Source organism: Nuphar pumila, chromosome 11 (assembly GCF_984573655.1).
Source record: "Nuphar pumila chromosome 11, dmNupPumi1.hap1.1, whole genome shotgun sequence".
Classification (NCBI taxonomy): domain Eukaryota; kingdom Viridiplantae; phylum Streptophyta; class Magnoliopsida; order Nymphaeales; family Nymphaeaceae; genus Nuphar; species Nuphar pumila.
The window spans coordinates 13,618,103-13,629,724 of NC_143259.1; positions in this window are offsets into that span (position 1 = coordinate 13,618,103).

Genomic DNA, 11,622 nt, shown 5'->3' on the forward strand with positions numbered 1-11,622 from the left:
GTCATTCACACAAGACACAACACTATCAATCTTACATTCAAAATTTATCTTGGTATCGACATGTGACACTAGATTGATACATAAAGAATGGGTCCTTCAACAGAACCCCACTCATTCATATGCTCATGCCCCTAATCGGGGTTATTCGAATTGAGCCGCAACTTGAATCAAGGTTATAAAACATTTCTCCCAAGTGTGTGGACTTGGGAGGGCCAAACGTGACTTCGCCATCTTGCGAGACTTAAACATACATTGCAAAAGTTATGCATTTTGAAGAGCACCAGGTTCGCAGAAGGAAACTCGTTTTTAGAGAACTGAAATGCACAAGCACAACTTCTAGTGTTTTGAAAACAAGTGAAATCAGAATGGGCACAAGACTACATTTATGTAGGTACATATTTACCATAAGTGTCAACATATGCAGGTTATAACATGACGACAAACAGCTCTCGGCTTGCGATGCCGCACATCGAGGGAAAAGCACATAAGTAATACACGAGGTACCAAAACCATACATTGACCACTTAGACAGGCAGACACATAAGGTCATAAGTAATACACGAGACACAAAATCGTACCTCACTCAAAGGAAACGTGCAGGCAAAAATGGATGCAAGCAAACAAGGGCATATGTATTTCAAGAAATACGAAACCACACCTCATCTCATAATCAACTTATGCAAAATAATGATCGAAGAATGAAATTGTACATCGATCCATAGGAACGAACAGGCAAGCATATATGCAAGCAATTAAGGGCATAAGTATTGCAAAAAGTACGAAACCACCTTCAACCACATAAGCAAATATGCAAATTAATACTCAAAGAGTAAAATCATACATCGACTCATAAATATGCAGTCAAGAAAATATGCAACGCAGAAGCAATATAAATCTAAGCATATCTAGCATGGGCATCTTAATTGTTTCAACTTAAATACGTTCATCAATTGCCCTTTTGTGCGACTTTACCCTACCTTGGGATGTCGTGCAACTGCGTACGCCTACGCGTGAGGATAATATGAGGGTTGAGCCGCAGAGCACGATCGAGACCTGTTGCGTAAATCTGCAAGAGTGTGAAACATTTAATTAAGCTAATCTAATTAATGGTGTGATGAGGACATGGGTAGGTTTAGGCGACAGGGACGAGCCACTACCGAAAACAGCAAGGCGGCAGGGGCCCTCGGCTCCTTCCGACAGAACAATAAAATAGCAGGGGCTTTGGCCCCTGCCTGACGAGGAAGCGAAGGGCAGGGGCCTCTGCCCCTGCCAAACAAGGTCACGCATGGCAGGGGCATCGGCCCCTACCTGACAAAACAGCTGACAGGGGCCTCGGCCCCTGCCTCACGAAGGTAACAAGTGGCAGGGACACTGGTCCCTACGTGCCAGCTCAGAATGGCAGGGGTTTCGGCCCCTGCCAGACAGAATAATGAAGGGCAGGGGTATCGACCCCTACCCTGCAGAACAGAGAACGGTAGGGGCCTCGGCCCCCTTGCCTGAAGAACATGATATGGCAGGGGCCTTGGCCCCTGCCTGACAAAAATAGGGAATGACAGGGGCCCCAGCCCCTGCCTGACGAATCAAGGGACAGCAAGGGCCTCGGCCCCTGCCTGTAGAACCAAACAAATGGCAGGGGCCTCGACCCCTGCCTGACAAAACCACGGAGCCGCAGGGGTGACAAGCCCTCTGCGTGCCGAGAAACAAGGGGCAGCAGGGGGGATATCCCCTGCCCTCCTAGAAGCCAAGAGGCGGCAGGGGCAAGCCCCTGCCAGCCCAGCAAAACAAAGGGCGATAGGGGCATCGCCCCTGCCAGCTGGAAAAACAGGAAACGGCAGGGGCATTGCCCCTGCTCACCGGAGATTGAGAGGAGGCAGGGGGCTAACCCCTGCCAGAGAGAGAGCTCGAGACGGGGGTGACAGGGGGCAACCGACCTCCCGTCGATTTCCCTATCACCCACAGGGGTGAGGAGGTGCCGCAGAGGCCATTGGCCCCCCTGTCGGCACTCCGGCGAACCCCCACAAGAGAGAAGGGGACAACAGAGGCCCTGTAGGCCCCCTGTCGGGTTTCCAATGGGCAAAGAGGGAGGTGGGAGGGCGCGGCAGAGGCCGTGCGCCGCCTGCCGGCGTCCTGGCGAGGTGACAGAGAGAGATGGGAGGGGGAGGAGGAGAAGGTGGAGGCTGCATACCTGGAAGGAGAGGAGGCGAGGTGGCTGGCGGTCGGCGGCGTGCGCAGGGAAGGAGGAGGCGTCGGTCGGGGTTGCCGGCGAGGTTGTCGCCTGCAGGGAACTAGAAGGGGTGGCGGGGCATCGTTCCTCCCCTCCCGCAATGCTCTTAAAGAGCTCGGGGAGGGGCGACAAAAGGGGAAACCCCGATGGGTTTCCCAATCGGGCCGAAGGCGCGGTGGGGGGATGCGGCGCACAGGGGGGGTTTGTTTTAAACAAAACCTCTCCTGCGTCGGGTTATGAAACCCTATCGCAGGCGGGCCCGGGTCGGGTCCAGACCCGATCCGGCCCGGGTTCGATAATTTTTTTTTTTTTTTGAAAAAAAAAATGTGGGTTTTTACTTCCTACCCCTCTTAAAAGAATTTCGTCTGTGAAATATTTATTAAAAGATTATCTGCGACAATCTGGTTCTTAGTTAATCGTTGTTAACGAGGATACACTATATGTGTGAGTGATCTGAATCACGTATGCTATTAAAGTAATCAAGATAGCACATAATAAATTCCTGAGACAGGTTCGAAGCCAACAACTCGATCGAACAAAATGTGGGTAAATTGTTAATAATTTATGTCTTCGCAAGAGTTTATACGGAGTCACAAAAAGGGCTTGGCAGAAGACTGTAAGAATGTTTATTCGTCACCTTCTACTAGATTTGATACGAATGAAGAGACACAACAAGTCATTGCTCTAGTTTGTTTACGTTCCTTAAACGGAGGTTTCTGTCCTATATCATAATCAGGTTGTCGTTCGTTACCCTTACTATTTCTAACAGACTCTATGTCCGGAATAGCCTCAACTTATCCCCATAACCCAAGGCCTTATATGGCCAGTTGTCCTATCTTCGCTTAAGTTATCATTCGTAGAATGGCCCTAACTTTAGTATAAGACAAAAACATATCCTTGTATCAAGATCTAGAATCAGCAAGGATCCAACTTTCTAATCTAAAACCAATATATAATCATGCTACAACAGAAAGCCAAATTTAAATATTCATAACTGGTTATATCAAATGCTCTCAGAAGAGCATCAAAACACACCATAATTCTCTACGAAATCAAAATCTACGAGTTCCACGCTGGATCACCTGGTCTGGGAAATGTACGACCTCACAAGGAAATACCGCCCTAGAAGGTTTACTTGGTCTTGGACAATATACTTCCTCACAGGAATTTGCTATCTTTGCGGCTACCCGATCTTGGACAGTGTACTTCCTCACAGAGATTCACCACTCTAGTCGGATTACCTGATCTTGATCATACATACCCTTCACAGAGAATCCTTTGCGGACAAGGTCCTCAACAAGTACCGAAATCAATGATACATGCATCAAACAAACGACCACTCACAGGGTCGATAGCCACCAATAAAGGGGCAAAAGTATATATATATATCATAAATGAGCATCACATCACTTCATATGGCACATACATCAAAAATCACACCTTTCACCAATAAGGTTCCATACTTTCAAAATTTGAGGTCACATGCATTTCAATCATATCATACAAAAGCATATTATCCTATGCATTATATCATTGCCACCAGGAGCATTTTATTATCCAAATCTAACCTCAAAGCATGAGTTCTATACAATGTGATCATGTATATAACAAGGATCCACTAAACCTCCAGATACGTAACTTCTACGTAGTTCGAGTTACGTACACAGAATTCAAATTCTATATGCATCTAAGACATCCAAATCATGGTACCATCATATGCATATATAATTTTACCTCAAAGCACATCGCATTCGACCATATCAGTATGAAACACACGCACAGATCTACAAGATATTTTAGTTCAATATGATATCCGCCAATCATGCTATACATGTATGATATATTCTCACAAACAATCATAATGCAACCCTCTACAACACGGCTATGTAGGTGTGATGTATCATAAAAACTAAGTGTTTGTAGTCGTGAGGTGTCATTCCTCTAAATAGTCTAACTAATGATTTGTAGGCGTATAAGTCAACCACTTAAAAGTTAATCATTTGTAGGCGTAACAAGTTAACTACCCAAAAACTAATCAGTTGTAGCCGTGACATGTCATTTACCAGCATAAGCATCGTAATCATAAGGGTCTAGGTTGAACAAAATTCATACGTAATTTCATTAATAAACTTTTACTTGACAAGATCCGTACTGGAAAATAAAAAGTCTTACTCGAACTTATTAAAGTGTCTATTCGTCAATTCTCTACCTAACCTGTTATGATGAAAATAAACATGGTTCACTACTCTAATTGCTACTAGTGAGGCAGCTTGGGTTGTTGTTGCTGACTTTCCTTCGCGGTTCGCTTCTTCAGATCTACTTCCTTCTTGCGACAAACTCTGGCGAAATGCCCCATCTTTCCGCAATAGAAACAACCTCATGTGTCTCGAGGGCATAGTTGTCCCGGATGACCATAATTACACTTCGAGCATTTACGACTAGACGATCGATGTAGTTTGATTCCTCTGCCTTGCTTTTGTTTCTTAGGTGGGGATCCCTGCATTCTATCCTCGGCAAGTCGGCATTTGCTAACTTCCTTACTACCAACTGACTTATTGTTCTGAATATCTTTAACTTGCTTCCGTTGCTCCAAGCCTTGTGTGGTCAGCTGCCACCCGTCGTACTTTCGCTTATGGCAGCATTCTTTCCCTGAATGGTCCACCTTACCACAGAAAGAGCAAACAATAGAATTTCGGGAGTACGATAGATTCGGGAGAACCTGATGGTTATCCATCTGTTTATTGCACGGACCATTGAAGGTGTTCTCGCAAGCCACACTATGACTCAGGTTCTGAACCATAGATTGGAGATGAATAACAGCTCCGGTCAAAACATTTATTGCCTCGCTCATCTCATTAAACGACATCTAAATCGAAGCAAAATATTTTAATCAAATTAAGTACAAAACAACAAAATCAATAGCACTTACCGTGCGATGCAGATGTCGGATGGTCAAGAATCACTATTTTCCCTGTCGCTCTGATACCAAGTTGTAACGCCCCAAAAATCCCGGACTTGTAACTTTTTAGAATAGTTTAGAAAGCTTTGAAATCATACAATTATCAGAGTTTAAATAATACTTCAGCGGAAAATGATATTTTTAAAACCACAAGTCAATGGACCTTGAGCGCGTTACAGCGTAAACTTTCCTTTTGTCAAATCCCGCACAACCATTGAAATCAAATGATTTAGAAACAGAGTTTCAATAATTGAGAATTCATTTGTTGAAACCAAGAAGAAGCTTACTAAAACAGTTTTATTAACTCACGGTTTAATAAAAGAGAAATTTTGAAACACACTTTATACCAAATTTACCAACATGTCCTCAGGAGCGAAACGTCAGGGAAAGAGCTCTATCTTGATCTCATCACGCCATCATGCCATTGCGACAGTATTACCTATCCATTACCTGCCCATAAAATGGGTCAGTTTCACTAAAAACTGGTAGGTGCACAGACAGGACAATATTGAACATAATTAAGCAGAATAATTTAATATGTCAAGTAGACAGACAATTATATAACAATTTAATTTCAACAGATTCACAGAGCAACTATCATGAGCACAATGCTAAAATTATTACAAGCATTTTACTGGCACAAGTAGGCTAACTATTACAAGCAAAGCACTGCACAAGAAAGTTAACTAGCAAAACACCATGCTTCATCAACCACACACACACTTCCATAAGTATTGAACATGTTGTACCCTATAACTTTCATACGTGCATAACTGAACACATTGTGTGATCGGATTTAAATTTTGTTTCGATATTAACTGGCCAAGCGGGTACGCACAAGGCACGACTCTAGAAACAGCCTAGACTGATCCGGGGGTTTATTATGCTATGTATTTTATGATAACCCGGATAGCTGACTGAGTCCGCACCTAAGGGGACGGTCGGTGACCAAGAGAGAAATCCCCGAAGCAGCATAAACAATGGATGCATCCCAAACATGGAGAGCTACCACCTAGGATAATTATGGTAGTCCCATTCCCCTAACTCCGATGACTGGGGAAGCCGAGTCTTTTGCTCGTAACTGCCATTAATGGCCTGTCCATCGAAGTTTTGTACCTTCCTGTCCTCTCTCCTGACAGGAGTCAGCGATTCGAATGAGTACATCAGGGGTAGTTAACTGAAGACCCATTCTACATACTCTAGTCTTTCGACCCACTCGAGTATCTTGCCGGTGAAGGCGAAAACATCACTTATTTAGGTGATCATAACATTTTGTTATTTGCACTCATCGAGGTTGCCACAACCTACTCATCCAATCATCGCAACATAAGAAGACATACTTGTCAAAAAGTACGATCGTACATGTCATAAGTACGACTACGATGAAAGGGATATGGTTCCACAAAAGAAACCCCAACAGATATTATCTGCAAAAGAATTAATACAACACAACCTGGCAAGATAAGTTTTAAATTCACTTCAACAACATTTTTCATATTTCATGATGCAAGGTCATCTTGGATCTCTCGTCCGATCAACAAAGTACTTAACATGTTGTGCATGTCTAAAAGTACGCTATATTGAACAAGGGAGGTCTGTGGTTTCTCAAACGGAATACCCAACACCCAACTTCATAACCATTCAAAGAATATAGGAGTGCTCATTTGGCACGATTAATCCTTAAAAGCTATAATGCCACATTAAGTCATTCACACAAGACACAACACTATCAATCTTACATTCAAAATTTATCTTGGTATCGACATGTGACACTAGATTGATACATAAAGAATGGGTCCTTCAACAGAACCCCACTCATTCATATGCTCATGCCCCTAATCGGGGTTATTCGAATTGAGCCGCAACTTGAATCAAGGTTATAAAACATTTCTCCCAAGTGTGTGGACTTGGGAGGGCCAAACGTGACTTCGCCATCCTGCGAGACTTAAACATACATTGCAAAAGTTATGCATTTTGAAGAGCACCAGGTTCGCAGAAGGAAACTCGTTTTTAGAGAACTGAAATGCACAAGCACAACTTCTAGTGTTTTGAAAACAAGTGAAATCAGGATGGGCACAAGACTACATTTATGTAGGTACATATTTACCATAAGTGTCAACATATGCAGGTTATAACATGACGACAAACAGCTCTCGGCTTGCGATGCCGCACATCGAGGGAAAAGCACATAAGTAATACACGAGGTACCAAAACCATACATTGACCACTTAGACAGGCAGACACATAAGGTCATAAGTAATACACGAGACACAAAATCGTACCTCACTCAAAGGAAACGTGCAGGCAAAAATGGATGCAAGCAAACAAGGGCATATGTATTTCAAGAAATACGAAACCACACCTAATCTCATAATCAACTTATGCAAAATAATGATCGAAGAATGAAATTGTACATCGATCCATAGGAACGAACAGGCAAGCATATATGCAAGCAATTAAGGGCATAAGTATTGCAAAAAGTACGAAACCACCTTCAACCACATAAGCAAATATGCAAATTAATACTCAAAGAGTAAAATCATACATCGACTCATAAATATGCAGTCAAGAAAATATGCAACGCAGAAGCAATATAAATCTAAGCATATCTAGCATGGGCATCTTAATTGTTTCAACTTAAATACGTTCATCAATTGCCCTTTTGTGCGACTTTACCCTACCTTGGGATGTCGTGCAACTGCGTACGCCTACGCGTGAGGATAATATGAGGGTTGAGCCGCAGAGCACGATCGAGACCTGTTGCGTAAATCTGCAAGAGTGTGAAACATTTAATTAAGCTAATCTAATTAATGGTGCGATGAGGACATGGGTAGGTTTAGGCGACAGGGACGAGCCACTACCGAAAACAGCAAGGCGGCAGGGGCCCTCGGCTCCTTCCGACAGAACAATAAAATAGCAGGGGCTTTGGCCCCTGCCTGACGAGGAAGCGAAGGGCAGGGGCCTCTGCCCCTGCCAAACAAGGTCACGCATGGCAGGGGCATCGGCCCCTACCTGACAAAACAGCTGACAGGGGCCTCGGCCCCTGCCTCACGAAGGTAACAAGTGGCAGGGACACTGGTCCCTGCGTGCCAGCTCAGAATGGCAGGGGTTTCGGCCCCTGCCAGACAGAATAATGAAGGGCAGGGGTATCGACCCCTACCCTGCAGAACAGAGAACGGTAGGGGCCTCGGCCCCCTTGCCTGAAGAACATGATATGGCAGGGGCCTTGGCCCCTGCCTGACAAAAATAGGGAATGACAAGGGCCCCAGCCCCTGCCTGACGAATCAAGGGACAGCAAGGGCCTCGACCCCTGCCTGTAGAACCAAACAAATGGCAGGGGCCTCGACCCCTGCCTGACAAAACCACGGAGCCGCAGGGGTGACAAGCCCCCTGCGTGCCGAGAAACAAGAGGCAGCAGGGGGGATATCCCCTGCCCTCCCAGAAGCCAAGAGGCGGCAGGGGCAAGCCCCTGCCAACCCAGCAAAACAAAGGGCGACAGGGGCATCGCCCCTGCCAGCCGGAAAAACAGGAAACGGCAGGGGCATTGCCCCTGCTCACCGGAGATTGAGAGGAGGCAGGGGGCTAACCCCTGCCAGAGAGAGAGCTCGAGACGGGGGTGACAGGGGGCAACCGACCTCCCGTCGGTTTCCCTATCACCCACAGGGGTGAGGAGGTGCCGCAGGGGCCATTGGCCCCCCTGCCGGCACTCCGGCGAACCCCCACAAGAGAGAAGGGGACGACAGGGGCCCTGTAGGCCCCCTGTCGGGTTTCCAATGGGCAAAGAGGGAGGTGGGAGGGCGCGGCAGAGGCCGTGCGCCGCCTGCCGGCGTCCTGGCGAGGTGACAGAGAGAGATGGGAGGGGGAGGAGGAGAAGGTGGAGGCTGCATACCTGGAAGGAGAGGAGGCGAGGTGGCTGGCGGTCGGCGGCGTGCACAGGGAAGGAGGAGGCGTCGGTCGGGGTTGCCGGCGAGGTTGTCGCCTGCAGGGAACTAGAAGGGGGGGCGGGGCATCGTTCCTCCCCTCCCGCAATGCTCTTAAAGAGCTCGGGGAGGGGCGACAAAAGGGGAAACCCCGATGGGTTTCCCAATCGGGCCGAAGGCGCGGTGGGGGGATGCGGCGCACAGGGGGGTTTTGTTTTAAACAAAACCTCTCCTGCGTCGGGTTATGAAACCCTATCGCAGGCGGGCCCGGGTCGGGTCCGGACCCGACCCGGCCCGGCCCGGGTCAGATAATTTTTTTTTTTTGAAAAAAAAACGTGGGTTTTTACAATACATGTAAAGTAATTTATATATGCATATGAACATATGCTTGCAACATGCATTCTGTCTCATGATTCTTCTCATGCATAATATACAAACATGCACATGATCATGTTAATACCACAACAATATAACTTTAGAATTCACGTGTTCATAATATGCATATTTATGCCAAAAAATACTAGATTTCATGAGCATATGTAAACAACAAATATTTTTTGCCTATTCGGACAAGCTTAGAATATAAAACATAAATATCAAGCCATAGCTATGCTGATGCATCTTTGTGCATGGAAAATATCATGTATGCCTACAACTATACAACATAATTATTAAAGATGACATATTTTGTGAGAAAACCGATCAACATACATTCAGGTTTGGTTCGCACCCAATATAGCATGTACTCGAGTCTAATCAACCACTCGAAAACAACAATTTATTAGGTATGATCAACACCCAATATAGCTCATGGTTGGGTCTGATGAGCCACCCGAAATCAACATGTTAATGGGTCCATATTATGCTAAGATTACATCCTGCGAAAAGTCAGATATTTATTCGAATTGAACTAGATCTGAACTATACTCACATTCACATCTTACTTTGAAAAAAATCTGAATCTAAAAATTTCAGGTTGGGTTCGGGTTGGATATCTGAGTATATTCGATTCATTTGCAACCCTGTTTCAACGTGTCGTGAAGCTTAAGTTGAAGGTATGTCTCATGATCTTTACTTAATTTATATATGTGCATAATCATGTATAAAGCATGTTCTTGTCATGAAATCAAAAGTTTAAATCTGAAATACATAACACAAGCCATGCATACAACGAACTCCATGGCTCCTACTATCGTGCATCAATACATTGATTGAATATGCAGAATCAAATTCAAATTCATGGTTTCCTTCTAAAAACCCCACATAAATTTAATTTAGATTGTTTTCTCCTATTTGAATCAAAAGAGGAACTCGTACTTTAGTTGAAGTTTGAAAAAGACCGAAAGAAAAAAAATTGAACGATCAGAGAGGAAGAGGGTCTTCTCATTTTTCTTCTTCTCCTTTTCCTCTCTTTCTCCTCTCCCACTATTTTTCCTTCTCTCTCTATATCTTTTTCTCTTTCTTTCTTTCTCTCTCTCTCTCTCTCTTTTGAGTTTTTATAATAGAAGGGGCCCTCTAAAGGGTGACACCCCTCTAGGATCTTCCCATATGGGCTGGGAATAGAGCTTTCTCATGTGAGACTCTATCTCCAACCATTCTTTCCTTATTTCTTTATGTTGACTTTTTTTTTACTTACTACCCCTTTTAATACTTACATTGTTTTTTTGTTTACTCAACCAAATTGGGCTCTTCTAGAGACCCTAATTATTTGGTAACTACCACATCTAATCAATTTCAGAATTAATTAATTTTTAATAATAATTTAATTAATTATTAATTAATAAGCATCTAGAAAATTTTAGAGGGTGTCTTACCCCTCTAAGAGTCTTTTTAACTTTAACTCTCCTTAAATTAAAGCTTTATATTAAATTTAAAACTTTAATTTTGTTAGACTTGGATATTGGATCTGGATCTGAATCTAAGATCCAAATTTATATCTAATATCCATATAGATCTTGAACTGGATCATATCCTAATTAATATGGGTCTTGAGGGTCTAAATCCATATTAACTTGGATCATATGGATCAAATTGGATCAGATCGGATCAGATTCAATCACATCGAGGTGGGCCTTTTTTTGAAAAAATATGATTTTCAGGCCAACCATAGCCCAAATTCAGAAAAATAAAATATTGTTGAATTTATAATTTTGAGGCGCAACTAATGATATAGAACTTGAATTTTGTCTTTCAATTTAACCTGAATTTCACTTATTTTTAATTGTAAAAAATAAAAGCTTTTATCATATTTCAATTGGCTCATTTAGGTTTTATCGATGGGACCTGGGCCAAGCTCAGATTCAATTGACGCCACTTAATATCGAGTATTTAACCAATGTTTTTATAACACTTAGCCAAAATTTAACTTGGTATAAAAAACACGATATTACATGAGGTGACTGTGCAATGACCAACATCTTATCTTGGTAACATTTTGAGTGCGAGATGAGTTTCTAATTCTGATTGGTTGGCCATTTGTATACAATCCACTCGTATTCAGTATAGCAAACAACAAAGCC